At 45.1% G+C, this 24,381-nt stretch overlaps 1 protein-coding gene across 1 annotated transcript in view; it reads left to right on the top strand.

The window, feature by feature from the left end:
- Window positions 1-9,195: 9,195 nt before the first annotated feature.
- The window catches only part of CEP85L (centrosomal protein 85 like), a 315,053-nt gene continuing 299,867 nt past the window's right edge, over window positions 9,196-24,381 (top strand). Inside the window, exon 1 of the mRNA XM_027819166.3 lies at window positions 9,196-9,230. The gene's annotated coding sequence lies outside the window, so the exon portion shown is untranslated. The remainder of the gene's footprint in view (window positions 9,231-24,381) is intronic.

The following is a 24,381-nucleotide window of genomic DNA, read 5'->3' as shown; positions in this document are numbered from 1 at the left end:
ATAACATTTTAAATTAAACAATTAATTATTGCAATGCTCAATTTATTGGCATTCCCACTCATTTGATCCATAGGCTACAATTTGGTACAAAATACAGCAGCTGAAGTCAGTGATTGTGACTCCGATTTTTCTCCTTTTGCACTGGTTACTAGTTAATTTTATAACTACCAGTAAACTTGAACATAAATCCCATAACAAAACAGGAACTAGTGTATCTTTATGAATCAGTGGCTTTTTATACTCTGTGCTGGATCAGCTGATACAAGGAGACCTGAATTTTTATTCCCAAAATGGGTTAACTTGGATGGTCCCTCATTTATCTGTTTGCACCTATACCATGGAAGTCATTGCCTATTACATTAGATATGCCTTTACTTTTCACTGGTTTATTAACAATAAATGACACCTGGTCTCTATAATGCCACTATCCCTGAAGCATTTCAAAGTACTTTGAGACTCAATCTTTGTAAACTTATAAACATAAATTGGACGGAAAGTTTAAGCAATTTGTCCAACATCCTATAGTGTTAGCTGAGACTACAACCCATAGTAGTGACTCTTCCTTTGCTGCTTTAATCACTGGAGCACACTGCCTCTTCATTTAAGATTAAGTGTTAAATGCATTTGTTTTCATGATCTTTCAACTCATTTACCTCTGCAAGAGAAATTCACTTTTAATTGACTCACTGACGATATGGGCAGGAAAACTTAGGTCAAATAAAACAAAACACTTCTTGACTTAGCAGGTCACACCGAGGAGTTCACTGGTGCAGGAGGTGAAGTCAAATGCTTTGACTGGGTATGAAAAACATCTGAATAATTGAGTATTTTTTGTCACCAACATTTGGAGATCTGATCGCTCCAATAATATGAGTGGTCAAATCAAAGGGCATAAGCTGATTGCTGGTGGGATATGGTCAGTTTTGTTTTTTGTTTTTTTTAAACTCATAAGTGCAAGATTTCACAATAATGGGGGTTTGAACTTTCTCTAAAACATAAGGTGTAATGGTTACTGTTGAACACAAGATACTGGCCTTGATGGTGCTAACCTGATGGCCTGATCGCATATTGCAAATGTTAGATTTCTAATTTTAAAGTTATAAAATTACTCAGCATAATGTTTTTGTTGATCTATTAAATACAGGAATATCCATTTAGATTTAGAGTGAAATTCACCTCTGTAGGGGGCCAGCAAAACACGAAGGGCTTGTCTACACAGTGCGGCAGTGAGATCTATGGGGGTTGTGAATTGTAGAGCGCTCTTATAGGTTGTGCTCCACGTGGACCCTGCTGGCATGAACTAAAAGGTACCTAGTGTGCTTTAATGTACCTCTGACCTATATCAACACGAACTAGGTCCCTTTTAGTTTGTACCAGCAGAGTCTACAGCAGTTTCTGCACAACACAACACAGTGGTCTATCAGGGTGCCAATTGAAAAGCACACTGCAGTGCCATGTACACAAGCTGTTCGGGTATGTCTATATGCTGCAGTCACAGCATGTGATTGCAGCTTGAGTAGGTATGCCTGAACTAGCTTTGATCTAGCTCGCTTGGGTCCCGGAGCAGAGACACTGCAGCAGTGTGAGCTTCAGCCCAGCCTAGTCCCACCAGTAATTATCCAGGGTTCTGGCCAGGCTTGTACAGTCCATGCTAAAGCATGAGCTGCCCATGGCTTCAGTGCTCTGGGACCTGAGCTAGGTAGAGCAAACCTAGCTCGAGTATACCTAGTCAAGCTGCAATCACCCACAGATTGCAATGTAGACACACCATTAGACAACCTCTAGCTCAGGGGTTCTCAACCTTTTTCTTTCTGAGGCCCCCCACAACATGCTATAAAAACTCCACAGCCCACCTGTGCCACAGTAACTGGTTTTCTGCATATAAAAGTCAGCATTGGTGTTAGGGGGTAGCAAGCCAGGCGATTGCCTGGGGTCCCATGCCACAGGGCCCCCCGCGAAGCTACATTGCTCAGGCTTTGGCTTCAGCCCCAGGTGGTGGGGCTCAGGGCCCTGGGCTTCAGCCCTATGCAGTGGGGCTTCAGCTTTCTACCCTGGGTCCCAGCAAGTCTAATGCTGGTCCTGTTTGGCGGCCCCCCTGAAACCTCTTGCAGCCCCACAGGGGGCCCCAGATCCCTGGTTGAGAACCACTGACTAGCCTTCATTTAAGCCCCTGCTGTAGAGTTCAAGTGGTGCGTAGGCCTTTTGCTGACCTCTGCACAAGGGTGAATTTCGCCCTTAGAGAATACTGGATCCTTATTCCATGGAATACAATATCTATTGAAATTTAACTATGTAGCAGAAAAGAACTTTAAAAGTTTTAGAAGTTCTCAGCATTTAGGCCTTTGTTCAGCAAAGCAGTGAAGCACATGTGTAATTTTAAGATTAGAAATAATCCCATCCCTTTTCAGCAAAGCACTTACTTGTTTAGATCTATTGACTTCAATGCATATATAATATTTCTTTTTCTTTTGGCTGAATAGAGGATGGGATACTCACCAGCCTGAAGTTAAGCACTTGACTTTCTGAAATGAGCATCCTTTTTGTCTTCAACTTTCTGTGTTTAGCTTTTGATTAAAGGTGATTTGTTTAAGTTTGAGCTAAAACTGGTTCAACCAATTTTAAGAATTGGGCACTTCATGGCTGGGGAAGGCATCCCCACTAGCAAAGCTCTTTATGTACCCAGGAAAATGGTTCTTCCTGAGATATGAAGGCGAGAGGCTCCATCCTGTAGACCCCCGAAGGTGCACAGGATAGGGTGTTCTGGTAGTGGTTAGCCAAACAACTCCAGAATTTCTGATATATCAGCAAAATATTGAAGTCCCGAAGGACTTTTTTTTTTTCTTTCCTAACTTTAAAAAAAAAAATCTAGGAAATTCCATAGGAAGAATGACCTTCAGAGAACAAGAAGACTGCACCAGTAAGCATTCGGATGTAAGGAGATGCTAAAGTTTCACACACAATCTTACTCAGCCCCTGTTGTGTATGTGGATAATGACACGGTTTTTAATTGCGTGATCACATACTATTTCTTAAACAATATACATTTTTTCTGCAAAGTGTAGCATTTTGTAGTACCCTACAGTGGTCTCTGAATGCCGAGCAGTGTCCTTGAAAGTCATTTCATTTAAATACAAAAAACCCCCACAGTGAATAGTATTTACTCAACACAATGCAGGTTTAGTATAACACAGAGTAATAGCGAAAAAGTTGCTAAGAGAGGCCACTCTAGTTTGCAGTTAGTTACTATCTTAGTTAATGGCTTCATCCTCTATATTGCATCTAAGGCAAGCTATACTGTGCATAGGTCAATTTGTGTAATAGTTTGTGTGGAATAATTTACTAATAACCATTTGTGATTTAATTAACATGCAGTGACTCTCTTATGAAATCTTTATTGGAAAGACTCATTTTAATGTGCATTCCAAACTCAGTTCAGACATTTGTTACACTCTAATTTGCACAGATAGTTATTTCTGATTTTTTTTTTTAGGATACATTTACATTTCAAACAACTAATTGGCAATTTTCGTACACTTTTTAGTGGGCAAGGGAGGCAGACATCTACTGCCAGAATTCTAAGTGACCTTTTTTTAAAATACGTAGTACGATCACGATTCATCATGCCATATTCAGCTTTGAAGAGGTATTCTCAACTGGTATGTAGAACGTCTAGTACCAGTGATGAAAAGGATGTTGCAGTGGAATAGTGATAAAAGTTAACAAGACAAACCTCTTTACCTTGTAGCAGAATATGATCCAGGTGGCGAGATTATATCTGTAGTTATCAGAAAAATAGCAGTTGTCATTGAGCAGGTCAGAACAGGAATTTGGACGTGATGAGTGCCCCTGGGGACAGTGCCATATTTTTAGAGAGCTTATAATGACTATTAAGTGTATAGGGGCTAATACATTGCCTTCCTAGTGGGCTAGGCTACGTATGAAGAGCTTGATCCCATTGAAATTCATGGCAAAAGGCCTATTGACTTCAGTAGGAGCAGGGTTGGTCTACAAATGAAAACTAATTAAAGATAAATCGTGGTAATCAATTCTAAGACCTAAAGCCCAGATTCTGCGACGATTTAGTCTAAGTGTTTGCAGGATCAGGTCCTCAGGTAGGAAATAAATTGTCACTAAAAGGAATGTATCATAACTGATTTTTTTCAATTTTTTTATTAGAAACACCTGTCACCTCTTTAAAATCTCCATTACTGTGAATGTGTCTGGTGTCTCTAAATGCTGCTATTCTATTGCTTCACCCCAGCAGGAAGTCCAGTCTGCTGACCTAGATTGTGATAAAGGAAGTGCTAATCAGCAGATTGGCCATGTAAGGGCTGAATTGGGAACATTGGAAACAGAATTGAGCAGTTTAATGGGAAACATACTTTAGTGGGGGATGATGGGGCAAATTAATGAATCAGGGGCAATTAGTATGCATGCATTTTTGCAGGTGCAAGTTTAAGTAACCACATTTCAAAATTTGCCGTTGGATTGCAAATCCTGTCCTTTTACAATACTATGGATCAATCCATTGGTAGTGGGATACTTTTATATTTTTCCACTTCTTTTAGTTAAAAATGCACTACTGGATTACTGCCAAATAGATGATTGTATCCCAGCTAGGTTAGTAAATATCCTGAAATGACTGTGTGAAATTAGGTGGCTATTTTTTTTTTAACTTGCTAAAAACCAATCAGCAGTTTGAAGAAGATGCATGTAATATTGATTCAGATATAGAACTTGCAAAGAACTATAAAATGTGCTGTAGGGGGGAAAAACCTGCCCCAGTGGTGGGGGAGGAGATGGACTAGACAATTGTGTTTAGCATGTGTTTTTAGCTCTTAGTCCAGTGCATCGTTACACTCTTGGTTTTCACACCTGAGCTCCAGAAAGTGAAATGCTGGTTTAGCAAATCAGATTATTCTGAGAACTGATGGAATCATTCCAAGTAGAAAACAATAAGATATGGCTACTCTGATTTGGTTGAAGGTGGAAAGCCTTATGTCCAAGTGAGATCTCTTGGGCAATTGCACAGGAAGTATTCAGCCTAGGAGGACAATGATCCAACACCTATCTCAAGGAAATCAATGATAGTAATAAACTGCTAACCTAGAACCATAAAGTTAGAAGGGACCACAAGGGTCATCTAGTCTAACTCCCTTGCCAAGATGCAGGGTTTGTTGTGTCTAAACCATCCAAGACAAAGGGCTATCCAGCCTCCTTTTGAAAACCTCCAGTGAAGTAGCTTCCACAACCTCCCATGGCAGTCTGTTCCATTGTCCTACTGTTCTTACAGTTAAGAAGCTTTTCCTGAGATTTAATCTAAATCTGCTGTGCTGTAGTTTTTACCCACTGCCTCTTGTCCTGCCCTCTGGGGCAAGAGAGAACAACTTCTCTCCACTTTTTTTTTTATAGCAGCCTTTCAAGTATTTGAAGACCGCTATCATGTCTTCCCCTTAATTTCTTCTTTTCCAAACGAAGAATACCCAGTTCCTTCAGCCTTTGTTCATATGGCTTGCATTCCCGCCTTTGATCATCTTTGTCACTTGCCTCTGGATCCTTTCCAGTTTCTCCACATCCTTTCTACACACTGGTGACCAAAACTGGACACAGTCCTATAGCTGAGGCCTAATCAGCACTGAGTAGAGTGGTACTTGCATGTTATGCCTCTGTTCTTGCAACCAAAAATTGCATTTGCTTTTTTTTGCAACAGCATCACCTTTCTGACTTATACTGAGGTTGTGATTCACCACAATTCCCAGATCCTGCTGCCAAGCCAGTTTATTTGTGCATTGGGAAGAAAAACAGAAGTGTAGCACCTTACATTTTGTCTTTGTTGAATTTCATTTTGTTGTGTCTAGATCAGTTCTCCAATTTACCAAGATCCCTCTGAATTTTAGCTCTAGATCAGTTCTCCAATTTATCAAGATCCCTCTGAATTTTAGCTCTAGTCTCCAAAGTGTTGGTACCACCCCACCCCCCCCCGCTTTGTGTCATCTGTAAATTTGATCAGTATGCTCTTTATTCCTAGATCCAGGTCCTTGTTAAAGATGTTAAACAACACTGGACCCAGAACAGATCCCTGTGGAACCCCACTTGAGACCGCTCTCCAATCTGATAGTTATTCTTTGTTTGTGGTTGTTGAAGTCTAGATATATTATGTCCACTGCATTCCCCTATGCACCAAACCAGTTACTCTGTCAAAGAAGGAAGCTGGTTTGGCGTGATTTGTTCTTGGTAAATCCATGCTGGTTGCTAGTGATCACCCCTTCATTCTCAAGGTACTCACAAATTGAATGTTTTATACATTGTTCTAGTAGCTTCCCAGGTATCAAAGGGTCTCCTTCGATGTCTGGGACCTGTTACAGTGCTGTTTGAACTGGTTTGTTAAAGCACACCATGACACCTTTGTGTGCACTAGCAAGGTCTACATAGCCCAATTAATGCACAACACATCAATGCACTTTAAAAATCCCACCCTCATAATGCACATTGCTGCACAGTGTAGACAAGCCCTTAGAAGTTTGCTTTGAGAGTTCTAGTGCCTAGCTTCTGTACCCCGTTCTTCCCACCTCCTCCTGTTCAGTTGATACACATGCAGTGAGATTGATTGGAAAGTGGTGATGGGGGGGGGGTGAGGAGGAGGGACTTGCATGAGAAGGAAATAGAATAATGTAGGCAAAGGAATTAGAGAGCAAAATGCGAGGTAAGAAGGAAATGGGGCTGGAGATGGAGAAGCTACAAGAGAACAGAAAGAAGAGAGACCCTAAAATACTGTAATAAGAAAAAGGGGATTGAAGGCAGGGAAAGGGAAAAGAAAGACAGATGCAACCAAGACACAGTAAGTTATGTTCTAAAATATATATTTATTAGAAACCTGGTTGAGCATGTTCCAGTTAAACACAGGAAAAACGGAAGTAAAGAATGGAAAACATAAAAGAGCAACTTGAGGGAAACCAGAGAAAGTAGAACTCGAGAGAATTTTCTTTTTAAATTAACACTTGGTCAGTTTTAGAAAGGCAGCACACTGACTGTTCTGGGAACTTTCATTCCACTGAAATCATCTAGTAATCACCTCTCTGTTCTTTCTAAGGCTATGTCTACCCTGCACTTTGTCGTTAAAACTTTTGTTGCTTGGGGCGTGAAAAAGACACGCCCCCCCCCCCACACACACACCCGAACAACAAAAGTTTTAATGCCGTAAAGCGCCAGTGTGGAGAGCACTTTGTTGGTGGGGGATGCTCTTCCGGCGACAAAGCTACGGCCCCTTGTGCAGGGTGGTTTTATTTTGTCGCCAGGACCATGCACCTTACAATGGCATGGCTGCAGAGGCACAGCTGCACCGTTGTAAGGTGCGCAGTGTAGACATAACCTCAGTCTGCCTCATTCAATGATAAGCTCTCCACCTCAGCTCCAGCTCCATTGTTTGTGCCTCAGTCCTGGTTAGACAGAACTACTTCCTTCTATCTGTGCACCCTAAGAGCCAACACCCCAGCAGATTTTGTCCGTACAGGTAATGATAGTGGGAGGTGGGAGCCACTAACTGGACTGGCAGGTACATCACAAAGTGGCTGTCAAGCTGCACAGAAGCCAGCATGGCAGGTGCACTAGGTGGTGTTGAGAGTTCTGTGAGCCCTCAAACTCATTTCTCACTGTGGGAGCCTCTCAAATCCTCAGACCACCTCTGATCACAATGGGGGAGTATTGGTATCACTCAATGGGGAGAAATAAGAAACACTGAGTGCTGTTTCACTGAAAGTAGGTAAAATGACTTCCATCTGTGATGCTCCAAGTTCTTTTACTTGTATTATATCACAGAGCACTGCTAATTAGCTTTAGTTCCTCCTACAGTTCCTTTTTTTATTTGCTTCTTCAGTGTGGTTCTGTTCTGAAACATGACTGTAAATAGGGCCTCAGTTTGATAAGTAGAAATTTTTCTGACCACTGGTCTTGCAAATGCAGCCTTGCATATGAAAGGGCATCTGTTCTTTCTGGCTTGTGCATTATCCCCAGGCCAGTAAGAGAGATTCTTAAGGCTAGTTTGTCCTCAATTAAATTTGTGTAACCTGTGTCTCCTAGTTCTGCCCTCTTTTACATCTGTGCCCACACCAAGATTGTGCAGGTGTCACAGGGGATGCGGGGAATTTGGCCCTGCACTTTGAATTTAGTAGTTAACGTTTCATTCACTTGCATGCATATTTCATGGCTGTGCTGCTAGAATGCATATGCCTTATCTGTCCAGCCATCTGACTGGATGCTAGCAGAGTTTGACAAAAATGTAGCTTTGAAAAATAATAAATCTTGATGAGGCAATCCAATGATTGAAGCATGCCACACTGCCTGTGCTTTATGCTGTTGTCTGAACCGTTCCATGGGATCACAGCCCTAGATACATATTTCTTTATGCTGGATATTATTGTAGATTATACGGGCCTGTAGTTTCAGGTGCCAAAACAGAGGGGAGGGTGCATCTCCTTATCAAGAGCTGTTGGAGGCTAGTACACTTCCTAGCAGGAGGACTGCCCTAACTTGTGTCCCTGTTGCAGTGGGTAATTTCAGGGGCACAGAATCATTGGGATGCAATTTTACCCCAGGCACACACCCCTCCTTCATACCATCTGCCTTCCCCTTCCACTGGCCTGGCCATACTCCCTGTGCCCAGGGCTGCTGTTGAGAGAGCTCTGCACCTGGTGTAGGGCCCTCTCCACAAGGGATAATCAATTTGGGGGCATACACCAGCCCTACAGCCCTTTCCACCAGACTATATATATCAGAGAACAGTGATTAATCTGGCCCTATATAAACAGCAAATAGTAAAAGGCTAGTAGTGCCTTTAAAAGCCTAAAGATAGCTGCTACCATGAATGTGGATGTTTTCCATTAATATGGATAATAAATAACAATGCATCTATGATGTGAGTCTCAAAGATCCTTAAAAAAGGTGAATATAGTTATCCTGAATAGATAGCTGTCATGAGCAGTACAGGCTTTCCACAGACAGGTCTCATACAAGTCTCAGAACAAGTAACTTTTCTCTGCATTCTGTCAGTTTTAGATTTGCATGTAAATTCTGTCACCCAGAAGGGTGACCGTCAGACTGTGACTTAACACCCCAAGGCTGACTCCCTCTGCAAATTGCAATGGGTGGTTTGTGCTACATTCTATAAGCTTACCCATGACCACCACAATTTCCTGTTACAATAATTTGAACAGAGGAAGTTATGCAGAAAACAAGTAAGTTTGCTGTCTTAATTTCTCTGTATTTGATTAAGAATTTTATCTTAATTAATGATGCTTGTTACAGTTTATACAGAGTGCTCCCTAAACTGCAGTATGGTTTGGAGGGGGAAGGGGCTTGTGAGTCAGACAAATACGCAAGCTAATTTCAGAAGCATTATAGTCTTCTCAGCATGTTGCTCACGAGCAGCTGTATAAGGTTCCAGGAGACTCTTTCATTTACAGTGCTGAAACTGAGGAAAGTAGCTTAAATATTCAGCTGCGAGATATTACTGCAGCTGGGATTTCTGATAAGCAAACTGAGCCTTTTGCCATTACTGTACGATTGTCAGTGTTCCTTAAAGGCAGTAACAAAAAAGCAATTCCACGTGATCCAAGCCAGAATGTTTTAAAAGTGACAGTTATTTATATCTTTTGTTGACCTCTTTATATACTACTGGGGTGCAAGCTGGAGACCGCTCTTAATGTTCATAAAACAAGTCATTCAATATAACGGATATCTGTACCTTTTTGCTAATAGTCATGGTTTCCTGCCTGTGTAAGAGGAAATGGGGTGGAGGGGAAAAGCAAGCAAGTCCTCCATCTGACACTCAGATAACCTGTTCAGAACGCACATGCATTCTGGTGCCGTTCATAAGAGACGTTCTTGGTATGTCTGTTTATCTGTCTCCTTTGCCATTGCAGCTACTGCACTGCAGTTAGAAGCTTAAATCCTCATTGCATATATAACTTTAGTTCCCAAACAAGAGGCCAAACTAGAGAGAGAATATTAGCTGCTGTATTTTTTCTGGACACACAATGCCTTTGTGAGGCATGTTGTGGGAAAATTTGGGTTGCTATGCAGTTGTTTTGCTGGTAATATGGGAACTGAGCCAAGCTAGAGCAAGACACGAAGACTGTTCTCATTAGTCCACGTAACAGAAATCCTCAGCAGTTATTTTGCTCTCTTCAGTTTTCCTTTATGTCTGTGCATTTCAGAAAACTGCAGCTCCCTGCTAGCTGTGTCGATGCTGCTGTTTGGGCCCGACAGGCCTTCTCAGAGAACTGCTGCTACATGCATTTCAGGCAAAATCATAGTCAGAGTTTTAGGCCAGAAGGGACCACTAGATCATCTAGTCTGATTTCCTGTACATCACAGGACACCAACACCCCCCTGCACCTGTACACTAAACCCAACACCTGAAATTAGACCAAAGCATTACAGCCCCTAAGAGATTAAACTATTATGCACCATAGGCAGAGAATAGGAAGGACTGAGGTGCCCCAGTGCTCAGGACCCCCGCAATACCAGGGAAATCCTGAGGTCTTTACTCAGTTTAATTCTATCTTACTCAGACAAAACTTCCACTGGCATCAATGGATATGAATGGTTTTAGAAAATGAAAACCAAGTAATGAACTAAAAATGTAGCAAATACTAAAGTTAGGGGTAAAAAAATTCTTGCTTAGGTCAGAGCAGAAAGGAAGGTAGAAAACAAATATTTATTAATATTAGTGCCATTTGCACTCACTTTGTCTTTATCTTCACTTTGTATACCCATTCAGCTAACTCTGCTTAAGATCAAACAGACTAGAACTGCTCTGAATGCCCACTGTATCCTAAATATACTAATTTAAATAATCTTTAGCTGCATATGTAGTGCTATGCAAAGGCCAAAGGAGACTCCTGGTAGTTTGTGTGATGACCTGCAAGCCCCTGAGTCTTGTAGAGGCAGCCTTGCTAATTGGAACTAATTTCAATTTCTGAGAGAACATAGAGGATAGGGTATAGCCATTGGGTAATAAACTACTGCATTTCAGTAAAGAGTGAGAGGGAATCTTAAGCACTTTAGTCATAGAATTAGAGATGCAACTCTAGCTGACAGCAAGACAGAGAGCAGCACCCTGGAAGACTCTCCAAATACTGCAAAGACACCCCAATTGTATAGAAATAGGATATTTTTAGCACCATTACTCAGCTTTTAAAGATTCTCCATTGTCCCCTTTGAGTCTGGGGAATATTTGTCACAAAAAATACCTTTACAATTGCCATTACTTGTCACCCTTACTGGCAGTGTCTAAGGACTGAATGGGCATGGAAAATGGACTAACCTCTCACTCTAACGGTATGTCAACATTGCAATTAAAAAACAGCAGCTGGCCCATGCCACCTGACTGAGTCTCGGGCTAAGGGGCTGTTTAATTGCAGTATAGCAGTTCAGGCTTGGGCAGCTGCCTGAAGTCTAGGACCCTCCCACCTCACAGGATCTCTGCAAACCCAAGTCAGCTAGCATGGGCCAGCCATGGGTTTTTAATTGCAGTGTAGACATACCCTAAGAGGTAGTCGGCCTGAAGCGTGGGGTAGATTTCACTCCCACTACACTTACTGTACATGTTCTTTGGATAAATCAATGTTTTTTGACTTCCAGAACTATCAACCAGGCACCTTTTACATACATTACATTCACATTTCTTTCTTGTCAGTGGCGGATTTAGAGTTAGTGGGGTCCTGTGCTCCGCTTCACTTTTGACCCCCCGCCCCCACCCGGGGACCCAGCCAAGAAAAAGAACATTCTCTCTTTTCTTTTTTTCTTCATCCTCCTCCTATTTTATAAGTAATAGGAAGTCAATGAAAATAAAGTGAGGTACCGTGATTGTTTTTGTAGTCTAACTTTTTTTCCACAGACCACCTGAAAATTGCTAAGGGACGAGGCAGACCACTTAATGATCTTTCCAAATATTGTTTGTACCGTTAGCTAACTATTGTAAAGTGCTTTGGATAAGAGCACTTTATAAAAAAACATTGGGGTGCGGGATCTGGCCAGGAGTTAGGATGTGGGAGGAGACGCAGGGCTAGGGCAGAGAGTAGGGGTGCAGAGTGCTTATCTGCGGCAGCTTCTGTTTGATGCGAGGGGTGCAGCTGGGGATGGGGGGTGGTGCAGGAGCTCCTGTTTGGCGCTCAGGGCAGTGGTAGGGATGCGGGGTGGCAGGAGTCAGGGTGGGGGGGGGCTGGGTTGGGGGGGTGCAGAGTCAGGGAGGTCAGGGGTTGGGGGTGCATGAGGGGGTGTGCAGGAATCAGGTCTGGGGGTTGTGGGGGGTGCAGGAGTGAGGACATAGGGGTGGACCAGGTGTGGGGGGGGGGCACCCCAACCACCTGCCCTGAGCGGCTCAGGGCAGGGGGTGGGGGGGCAGCGTATAGGGGATGGGAAGCTCTGGGCTGGGGCCGTCCCAGTCGCGGCCGCTGGGTTACCTTACCTGGCTGGCTGGTGGGTGCATCCCTGCCCTGCCGCTGCTCCTGTTCGCTGCCAAAGGGAGCTGCGGCGGCGGCAGCAGCTCATGAGAGGTGAGACCCCCTGGCCTGCAGCTCCCTTCCCCTGGCATTTTTCCAGGGGCACCAGCAGCAGGGCACGCCAGGGACTGCACCTGTGCTGCCCGGTGTCCACAGGAGCAGGGCAGGCACGGACAGACGCCCCATCAGGGGAACGCACGTGCCTCCCCTACAGCGCGCCCCCCAGCCAGCCCCTCACCTGGCTGCCTGCTGTGGGACGCGGGGCCGCCAGTGCCAGCCTGCGGGAAGAGGCCTGGAAGCCAGCAGGAGCTTAGCTCACCGGCTGGGAGAGAGCACGGCTCTTAAACGGCTCCCTCCCTGCTCTCCCTCACAGCTTCTGCCCCTGCAGCCATCCCGCCGCCCCTGCAGGTGGTGCTGGGCTGCCCGGCCCTGGGGCCCATGCCAGGGCACTGTGTGTTTCGTTGTAAATCCGCCTCTGCTTCTTGTTTTAATATGGGAGTTGTCACAAGTCAGACCCCCAAAATCGTGAGATTTTTTTTTAGATTTTTTTTAGATTTTTTAAAAAAGGATGATATTGTGGTTTTGGTTTGTCTTTTTATTTTTGATCTTCCCCCAGCCCATCCCAGTGTGGGTGTGTAACGGGTGTTACCTACTCTCCCAAATTTATTAAGGTGGTTTCTGGCCCCGTTGCAGGAGGTCTCACTCCCACATCTGCCAGTCCCCTGCCCACGAATTCATTCTGCCCCCAGCTCCCCATCAACTCTGCATTCATATCTTCCAACCCCACCCCCAGCCTGAGCTCTGCTCCTCCTACAGCTCCTGGGCTGGAAGAGTCTGCAGTTGGATCCTCTCCTCCCCCTTCCCAGGCGGGGTGCTGCAGGGAGAGGGAGGAGGGGAGCGGAGGTACTGTTCCTTCCCTGTTGCTCACAGGAAGGGATGGGAGAGGAAGCTGCAAAGCTGCCCTAAGATGTTGGACTCTTTAGCTCTGTCCAAGGTGGGGAGTGAGAACGGTCTTGGCTCCTCAGGAGATGGGGGAGAGCTCCGCCTGCTTCTCACAGCAGCTCTAATTGGCTTCTCTTCCACAGGTGGTGGGGCAGTGCGGAAAGGCAATCAGAGGAGTTTTTCTCCCAGTCAGAGCTTATATTCTTCTTGCGCCATTGCCAGACTGGCTCCAGCCCCAGCTGAACTCTCAAATAAATTGTGAGTTGGCAACACTATAATAGAATTGACAAGAACAATAGCCCTCCCTCAATGCTACTGCGTTCTTAGCTAGTATCTCCCAAGATGGTCAAGGTAAAAGATAACCTTCTACACACATGGCAAAACCTAACAAATCCAGCCTGTGACTAGGGCCAAGCAAGTTTCAAAGCCAAGAGCCCACAGAGAGAGCACCTTGCAGGCATCCCCTCCCTTTTAAAGAGAGGGGGCTCCAGCTTGACTGCTTTCCTGATCACAACCACGGCTGTGTGGTGGGAGAAAGTAGTGTCTCAGGTGGCCTCTAAATGTAAACCAGGCACTAGAGTTGAAAGGAACAAGCAGCTGGGTTTCATTTCTGCAGCAGGAGGCTGGGATGAACCTAAACATCCCCTGGCACATGCCTAAACACACTCTTTATGTTTGTCAGCCAGCTATGCACCAATGATGCTGTGGTGGTTTCAGGTTATATCTGGAGGAGGGAAAGGGAGAAAAAATTGCTTTTCAGGCCCACCTAAAAATGCTAGGACCAGCTCTGCTTGTTAAAATGTTTAGCCTTTTCTGAGGCTGGAACTGAAGCTGCTGCTAACACAGCCAGGCAACTGTCAGCCCATGGATGCCCCTGCTCTTGCTATGGCAGCTGTTATAAGGGGAACTCCTTTCCAGTGTCCCTCACCACTACCTCCAATAGTGTATTGGGGATGCACTACATACTTCCTGCACCACCCTGCTAGCTGCTCCACTTAGTGGGAGTTCCTGCTAGAAGCTGTGTTCCCTGGCCCAGCCAAGAGTTTGGGAGGGGTTAGAGCCTGATAAAGCCAAATCCTCTATATGAGCCTGGGGAGACCCGCTCCCTAACCCACCATCTAGGACAGACCTCCAGCAATCAGGGGAGACCCACCTATCTGAAGAACCAATCCAGCCACCCAACCACATGACCAGAGTGGACCCATCCACTCTATGAATCATAGAATCATAGATGAAATCTGATGAGGTTCAACAAGAACAAGTGCAGAGTCCTGCACTTAGGACGGAAGAATCCCATGCACCGCTACAGACAAGGGACTGAATGGCTCGGCAGCAGTTCGGCAGAAAAGGACCTAGGGGTTACAGTGGATGAGAAGCTGGATATGAGTCAACAGTGTGCCCTTGTTGCCAAGAAGGCCAATGGCATTTTGGGATGTATATGTAGAGGCATTGCCAGCAGATCGAGGGACGTCATCGTTCCCCTCTATTCGACATTGGTGAGGCCTCATCTGGAGTACTGTGTCCAGTTTTGGGCCCCACACTACAAGAAGGATGTGGAAAAATTGGAAAGAGTCCAGCGGAGGGCAACAAAAATGATTAGGGGACTGGAACACATGACTTATGAGGAGAGGCTGAGGAAACTGGGATTGTTTAGTCTGCGGAAGAGAAGAATGAGGGGGGATTTGATAGCTGCTTTCAACTACCTGAAAGGGGGTTCCAAAGAGGATGGCTCTAGACTGTTCTCAGTGGTAGCAGATGACAGAACAAGGAGTAATGGTCTCAAGTTGCAGGAGGGAAGGTTTAGGTTGGATATTAGGAAAAACTTTTTCACTAGGAGGGTGGTGAAACACTGGAATGCGTTACCTAGGGAGGTGGTGGAATCTCCTTCCTTAGATATTTTTAAGGTCAGACTTGACAAAGCCCAGGCTGGGATGATTTAGTTGGGGATTGGTCCTGCTTTGAGCAGATGAGCAGGACTAGATGACCTCCTGAGGTCCCTTCCAACCCTGATATTCTATGATTCTATGGTTCATCCCCATCCCCACCCACACCAACCACCACACAGCCAGAGGAGTGATGTACTTGCCACTATCACTGTTGCTGTGAGAAAAAATTGCCAGATAGGGTACCCGCCTGGGGAATGAGATCATGGTAGGTCAAGAGTTACTGGCTAAGGGTAGAGGATGAGGGGGAAGTATTGAATGATTTTTAACAGATAAAGAGTAGAGAACCAATGGCTTTGAGGGGAGAAATCATTTGATTTATTTTGGTTATTTAAAAGAAAGACTGGGATCAATGGACTCTTTTTTTGAAGGGAAGATGTGGTGGAAGGCAAAATATTTTACTCACAAATATCACATATATTGATGACTGATGGAAAAAAATTGGGGGAGCTTCTTGTTAAAATTTTGGCACCACATTGCTATCCATGTGGTAAGAATTATGTGCATACTTGCCAGTGATATAACTGGGAATTGCAGCAGAAGTGCATTCATTAAGAAAAGACAGATACATCTCTCATTGCTTTCATAATTTGCTAATATTTGCAGCAGCTGCTCTCCACAGAGTTCTAGAATCTTCCAAGTGAGCATTAAACCTTTAAGAAAATATCCTTAAGTATTGTTCTGCCTGTAATTTTAACTTGATGTTCATGTGCCACGTGTTGTGAGGAACGAGGATACAGAGCATTGCATGGTGACTATTTTAAATGTTATTAGCCTTCACACAGAATAAAATGACTCTAACGAAGTCACTGAGAGATTGTTAAAAGCTTGTCAACAGGTATCCATACAAAATATTGATGGAGAATCACATTTTGCAGTGAAATCCACCAGGGAGAAAAGCTACACGTTGCAAAGAATTCAGTAAAAGTGCCGGCAGTAAGTTGACATAATTGGCTACATTTAAGCTTTTTTCCCTGTTCCCCCCTTCTTTCATTTAAGTCAATAAATTACACATTCAACTAACTGCATCATGGTTATAATTGTTGTCTTGGAGTCTGCTTCAAACCAAGGATTAGGCCCTTCCCCTCCCCATCCACATGTATGTGTATACAGTCCTATTTTTTGCCAAATCCATTATCTCAGTCATCTGAGATAACAAAAGTAGCTACCCATAGAAAGTGGTGATGTGAAAGGTTCAAAAGCGTGGAGTTATTTTGATTTAGGGTGTTAGGCAATAGTAGAAATAACAGAGGAACCAGTGTTGAAGGGGAGTGGAGACATTTTGTAAAGCTGGGGATGGGATTTTTATTGCCTTCTCACTGCTGCAGTTGTAGAAATGTTTTTATAATGTTCCCCATTCCTTCAAAACAGCAAATTATAACATAAGATCAAGAGATAGTCAAATGAGCTGATTGGCTACTGTAAAGGCTTGTACATGCCAATTGTGGCTACATAATGCAGAAGAAAATCCATATGCTTTTTTTGGTTCCACTTTCAGTTTGTAATAGCAATAACCACGACCGTTCAGGCCATTTCCTGAGGATTCAACGATTGGCTGGAGTTAATATTCCTCACCTGGCCCTTGCTCCCAATCAGTCATTAATCTTCAGGAAATACCCTCCACTTCAATCATTATGATATTATAAAGGTCTGTAAAATCAAGAATGGCATGGAGAAAGTGAATAGGGAGCTGTTATTTATCCCTTCACGTAACACAAGAACCAAGGGTCACACAATGAAATGAATAGGCAGCAGATTTAAAACTAACATAAGGAAGTACTTCTTCACAAAGTCAACCTGTGGAACTCATTGCCAGGGGATGTTAAGGCCAAAAGTATAACTGGGTCCAAAAAAGAATTAGAGAAGTGCATGGAGGATAGGTCCATCAATAGCTGTTAACCAAGTTGGACAGAGACACAGCCCCATGCTCTGGGTGTCCCTAAACCTCTGACCAGAAGCTGGAACTGGATGACGGGATAGATCACTTGATAATTGGTCATTCCCTCTGAAGGATCTGGCACTGATCACTGTCAGAAAATGGGATAATGGGCTACGTAAACTATTGGTCTGGCCCAGTATGGCCATTCTTACGTTATTACCTAAATAATCTTCGTGCAGATCACTACACATGGTATTCCGATGTGAATAATACAGCATGGACAACAGATGGGGTGCGGCAATGTAAATGGGGAGGTGGCATTGAAGGGGAGGGCTGGGAGTCAGAAGACAGGAAATGAAGGGCTCATGAAACTACGGCACAGTCTCTGCAGAAAGGGGCAACATGTGCGCAGCACCTGGAGCTCAGCCACATGAGAAGGTATGTACCCTGGAGTTTACAAAGTAATGGGGCGGCGTCTCCTCCCCCTCTAGGGACAAAGGGGCTGAACCTAACATGGGTCTGATTGCCCTGCAGAGGGCGGGGGAATGCAGTGATATCCTAGGATGAAGAGTTGGAGACAGACATCTGGACACTGGGATGCCCAGAAGAGCAGTGACCTCCTCACAGCACTGAGACCTCAGTCCTGCCAGCTGATCCACTGGGGCTCTGAATGGACACAGGGGTCAGCATGCCCTGCAAGACCAGAGCCTAGGTTTCTAATATTGTAGTTTCAGAGTAACAGCCGTGTTAGTCTGTATTCGCAAAAAGAAAAGGAGGACTTGTGGCACCTTAGAGACTAACCAATTTATTTGAGCATGAGCTTTCGTGAGCTACAGCTCACTTCATCGGATGCATACTGTGGAAATCGCAGAAGACATTATATACACAGACACCATGAAACATTACTAGCAGGAGAGTGGGGTGGGAGGAGGTATTGTTTCATGGTGTCTGTGTATATAATGTCTTCTGCGATTTCCACAGTATGCATCCGATGAAGTGAGCTGTAGCTCACGAAAGCTCATGCTCAAATAAATTGGTTAGTCTCTAAGGTGCCACAAGTCCTCCTTTTCTTTTTGTTAATATTGTAGTATCCATCATTGTATCCCTCATTTCAAGTTGAGGGTCACTGGCCCTCATTTCAGAGTGATGGGATTGAGAGGTGTATGGTTAAATATGGCATTTCCTAACTTCAGAATGCTTGACCTAAATAATGTTCTTAGTATATTTATATTGTGATAGACCCAGGCCAGTTGGGTACAGCAGAGTAGTAGAAGGCAGATATACTGGCCACTGGATAAGCAGTTTTCTGTTCCCTGAGTGACCAGAGCAGGGGCTGCTCCAGGCTAGGGTGGACACATGACTCCAGTTAGCCTGCAAAGAGTCAGCTGAAGCCATTAGGCTAATGAGAACACCTGACTCCAATTAACCTGCAAAGAGTCAGGTGAGGCTGTTAAGCTAATGTGAACACCTGACTCTAATTAAGGCCTCTCTGGTACTATAAAAGGACTCACTCCAGTCAGGCTGAGGAGAGCCAGGGAGTGGAAGTGCAGTTGAAGGGCTGAGTAATGAAGATACCCTCAAGCCACTGGAAAGGGAGCCCTAAGGTAAGGGTGAAGAAGGTATTAACAGAGAGAAGCGGGGAAGCGGCCCAGGGAAATGTAGCAACTCTGGCAGTGAAAGGTCAGCTGTCAACAGCTGCTGCTATTAGGGTCCCTGGGCCGGAACCCGGAGTAGAGGGCAGGCCTGGGTTCCCTGCAACCCGCCACTACAGAAACACCTCCTAGGAGGGCAAGACAGGTCCCTGTCAAGACAGGAGGCTAAACTGTTCTGGAATAAGCTCATAAGGACAACAGAGACTGTGGGAGTTTTCTCACCAACCTCCTTGCTGTATTATGATGAAAAGAGCTCAGTAAACTGTACCCTGGCCCCAGAGAGAGAAGGGCTACATGGAGGGTCAGTGAGCCTCTGAGGCTAGCATAAACTGCCTGGAAGTGCGGGACCCACGGGGATGGGGTCGGAGCTCTGCCACTATATATATATATATGTAATATAAAATAGAGAGAGAGAGAGGAATATAAATTTGCAATTTTTGAGATTATAGGAAGGAAAAGCAAAATTCAGTTATCCCCAACTGCCACCTGGTGCCCTTGACAAATGTAAATGAGATGACTACTTGTCTACTTAAAATTCCCTTGTAATTTCCGTTGGATTTCAGTCTTCGCTTTGGGTATTAAAACTCTACTGTAGTATTCGGTGCCCTGTGACTATGGCTATTGCATCCAGTTACAGAAGTGACTGTATTGAAAGTGGGATGTGATCCATATGCTTTTGTGTATCACTATTTAGCTCTGTAAAAAGCCTTGAGTCTTTTGAAAGATGCTGTACCCAGGAATAAATTCCACTTCCTGTGCAGGGCCCATAGGGTCAATGTACCTGTATAAGGATATGTCTACACTACGAAATTAGGTTGATATTATAGAAGTTGATTTTTAGAAATTGATTTTATACAGTCGATTGCATATGTCCACACTAAGCACATTAAGTCGGAGTGCGTCCTCACTATCTTGGCTAGCATCGACTTCCAGAGCATTGCACTGTGGGTAGCTATCCCACAGTTCCTGCAGTCTCTGACACCCACTGGAATACTGGGTTAAGCTCCCAATGCCTGATGGGGCAAAAACATTGTTGCACGTGGTTTTGGGTACCTCGTCAGTGGCCCCTCCCTCCGTGAAAGCAACAGCAGACCATCGTTTTGTGCCTTTATTCCATGCAGATGCCATACAACGGCAAGTGTGCAGCTCACTCAACTCAGCTCGCCGCTGCTGTTGTGTCCTGGGTGCTGCTGGCAGCAGAAGATGCAGTAGGACTGCTAATCATCGTCATGCACTGCTTCCGCTGCAGCTCTGCTCTCCTGCTCTCATGAATCCACCTCACAGGTCTTCTTATCGTTCTCTATAAATATCTATTCTTGTGGCATCCATCATCAGCCACTGCTTCTGCTGCAACTCTGCTCTCCTGCAGTCGCCATATCACGACAAGCATGGAGCCCGCTCAGATCACCGCGGCAGTTATGAGCACTGTAAACACCTTGTGCATTATCCTGCAGTATGTGCAGAACCGGAACCCGCAAAAGCAGGCGAGGCGGTGACAGCAGCGCAGTGATGAGGACATGGACACAGACTTCTCTCAAAGCACGGCAATTTGGACATCCTGGTGGCAATGGGGCAGTCATGCCGTGGAATGCTGATTCTGGGCCCAGGAAACAAGCACAGACTGGTGGGACTGCATAGTGTTGCAGGTCTGGGATGATTCCCAGTGGCTGCAAAACTTTTGCATGCATAAGGGCACTTTCATGAAACTTTGTGACTTGCTTTCCCCTGCCCTGAAGCGCAAGAATACCAAGATGAGAGCAGCCCTCACAGTTCACAAGCAAGTGGCGATAGCCTTCTGGAAGCTTGCAATGCCAGACAGCTACTGGTCAGTCGGGAATCAATTTGGAGTGGGCAAATCTAGTGTGGGGGCTGCTGTGATCCAAGTAGCCAACGCAATCACTGAGCTGATGCTATCAAGAGTAGCGACTCTGTGAAATGTGCAGGTCATAGTGGATGGCTTTGCTGCACTGGGGTTCCCTAACTGTGATGGGGCCATAGACGGAACCCATATCCCTGTCTTGGGACCAGACCACCTTGGCAGCCAGTACATAAACCGCAAGGGGTACTTTTCAATGGGGCTGCAAGTACTGGTGGATCACAAGGGATGTTTCACCGACATCAACGTGGGATGGCTGGGAAAGGTACATGATGCTCGCATCTTCAGGAACTCTGGTCTGTTTCAAAAACTGCAGGAAGGGAATTACTTCCCAGACCAGAAAATAACTGTTGGGATGTTGAAATGCCTATAGTTATCCTTGGGACCCAGCCTACCCCTTAATGCCATGGCTCATGAAGCCATACACGCATCCTGGATAGTAGTAAGGAGCAGTTCAACTATAGGCTGAGCAAGTGCAGAATGGTGGTAGAATGTGCATTTGGACATTTAAAAGTGCGCTGGTGCAGTTTACTGACTCAGTTAGACCTCAGCGAAACCAATATTCCCATTGTTATTGCTGCTTGCTGTGTGCTCCACAATCTCTGTGAGAGTAAGGGGGAGACGTTTATGGCTGGGTGGGAGGTTGAGGCAAATCGCCTGGCCGCTGATTACGCACAGCCAGATAGCAGGGCGATTAGAAGAGCACAGCAGGGCATGCTGCACATCAGAGAAGCTTTGAAAACCTGTTTCATGACTGGCCAGGCTATGGTGTGATAATTGTTTGTTTTTTCTCCTTGATGAAAACCTGCTCCCTTGGTTCACTCTACTTCCCTGTAAGCCAACCGCCCTCCCTCCCTTCGATCACCGCTTGCAGAGGCAATAAAGTCATTGTTTCAAAATCATGCATTCTTTATTAATTCATCACACAAATAGGGGGATAACTGCCAAGACAGCCCAGGGGGTGCGGGAGGAGGGAAGCACCGGGTGGGGTGGTGGATGAGGGAAGGACAAGGCCACACTGCACTTCAAAACTTATTGAATGCCAGCCTTCTGTTGCTTGGGCAGTCCTCTGGGGTGGAGTGGTTGAGTGATCGGAGCCCCCTGCGTTCTTAGGCATCTGGGTGAGGAAGCTATGGAACTTGGGGAGGAGGGTGGGCGGTTACACAGGGGCTGCAGTGGCGGTCTGTGCTCCTACTGCCTTTCCTGCAGCTCCACCAGACGCCAGAGCATATCAGTTTGATTCCCCCAGTAGCCTCAGCATTGCATCCTGCCTTCTCTCATCACGCTGCCGTCACCTCTCATCTTGCTCCCACCACGTCTCATCTTGCTCGTCTCTCCTGTCTTCGCATTCATTTTCTGCTTTCCTGGACTCTGACATTGCTTGCCTCCGTGCATTCTGCTGAGCCCTTTCAGTGCGGGAGGACTGCATGAGCACAGAAAACATTTCATCGCGAGTGCGTTTTTTTTCGCTGCCTTATCTGCGCTAGCCTCTGTGACAGAGATGATAGGGGCAGCATTGAAACATTTACAGCTGCGGGAGGAAAAAAAGGGAGAGTAGTATTTAAAAAAACATTTTAGAGAATAATGGGTAGACTCTCTTTCACGGTGAACCAAGCTGTTAACATTACAAAGCACATGTGCTTTTGGTACAAGATCACATTTTGCCTCTTATATTGAGGGCCTGCCGGTTTGGTGTGAGAGATCACACACGCAGGGCTGGGGAACAGAATTCAGCTTGCAGGCAGCCATGATAAGCCAGTCTTTCAGCTTCTTCAACCTTCATAACATGTGGGAATGGTTTCCAACAGCAGCACCCTCCTTTCCCATACCAAGCACCCGTTGGGTTGGCCATTTAAAAGAAGGGGGTCTGTACTGGCCACGAATGCATCCCAAGTCTTCAGGGCAAATTTAATCATTAAACACGCTTGCTTTTAAATCATGTATTATATTTGCAAAGGTACACTTTGTAAAGCCGGAGAGGTGCCTTCTCCGGCTTCATAGGCCGGGAGCCCGCCTAGGGAGGGTATTGGCTCCAGGGTGATAAACAGTTCCTGGCTGTCGGGAAGAATGGTTTCTCCACTTGCCTGCTCTGCGCTATCCTCCTTTTCCCCAAAATCCTCATGCCTGTTGCATGAGACTCCCCTCTTGCAGGTGTCCACGAACAGAGGTGGGGTAGTAGTAGGGATCCCCCCTTAGAATTGCATGCAGCTCATCATAGAAGCAGCATGTCTGGGGCTCTGACCCGGAGCGGCCATTTGCCTCTTTGTTTAGTCTTTTTTGGTAGGCTTGCCTGAGCTCCTTAATTTTCACACGGCACTGCTGCAGGTCCCTGTTGTAGCCTCTGTCCATCATGCCCTTGGAGATTTTTGCAAATATTTTGGCATTTCTTCTTTTGGAACGGAGTTCTGATAGCACGGATTTGTCTCCCATACAGCGATCAGATCCAGTACCTCCCGTTCGGTCCATGCTGGAGCTCTTTTGCGATTCTGGGACTGCATGGTCACCTGTGCTGATGAGCTCACCACGCTGGCCAAACAGGAAATGAAAGTCAGAAGTTCGCGGGGCTTTTCCTGTGTACCTGGCTAGTGCATCTGAGTTGAAAGTGCTATCCAGAGCAGTCACAATGGAGCACTCTGGGATAACTCCCAGAGGCCAATGCTGTCGAATTGCGTTCATGCTACCCCAAATTCGACCCAACAATGTCGATTTCAGCGCTAATCCCCTTGTCGGGAAGGAGTACAGAAATCAATTTTAAGAGCCCTGTAAGTCAACAAAAATGGCTTTGTCATGTGGACGGGTGCAGAGTTAAATCAATCTAACGCTGCTAAATTTGACCTAAACTTGTAGTGTAGACCAGAGCTAAGTAGGACTTAAGTGATACATAGGCTTTGTGCAAGCCTCTGTATAGGAGTGAATTTCATCCTGTCTGGAAGAATCTTCTCTGATGCTTGTGCCTGCACCAATAGGAGGTGCTAGGCAACCAGGCTGCACACCAGAATGGGGTGGAGGAGGTTGCTTAGCAACAGGAAGCTACAAGTAGATGAGCTCTGTTGTGGGCTGCATGGGCATTCTGTTCTGAGCTATGCAAGGTGATCCAGAGATGAGAGTCTGAACCATAAAATGAGGGAGTTTCAGAACCAAAGACACACAAGTAGAATGAAAGAGAATAAAGAGACTAACAAAAGAATGTGAGTGATTAGCAAAAGAAGACAGGGACCTAGAGAGATGACACTGAGGCCTATAAGAGAAACTAAACAGAAAAACCAAGACCAAAGAGAACCATTCCAAAAAAGACACAAAATATGTACTCGAATGGAGGCCTTGCTGGTATGCATATGTGTATTTCAAATTATGCAGTATACCATTTTAAATGTTCTTATATCTGTTCATTAGATACTTTGCTTTAGAAATCAATTTTATTTATATTTGCACAAATAGGTGTTTGTGTGTGCATATTATTATTATTTGTATCCCAATAGCACTCACAGGCCCCAACCAAGAATGGGGCTCCATTGGGCTAGGCATCACAATAGCACAGAATAAGATGGTAAGCTCTTCAGAACCGAGACTATCTAAATAGATGAGAGAC

This window comes from Chelonia mydas, chromosome 3 (genome assembly GCF_015237465.2).
Source record: "Chelonia mydas isolate rCheMyd1 chromosome 3, rCheMyd1.pri.v2, whole genome shotgun sequence".
Taxonomy (NCBI): Eukaryota; Metazoa; Chordata; order Testudines; family Cheloniidae; genus Chelonia; species Chelonia mydas.
The sequence above is the reverse complement of the archived record's forward strand: the minus strand, read 5'-3'. Positions and strand labels throughout refer to the sequence as shown.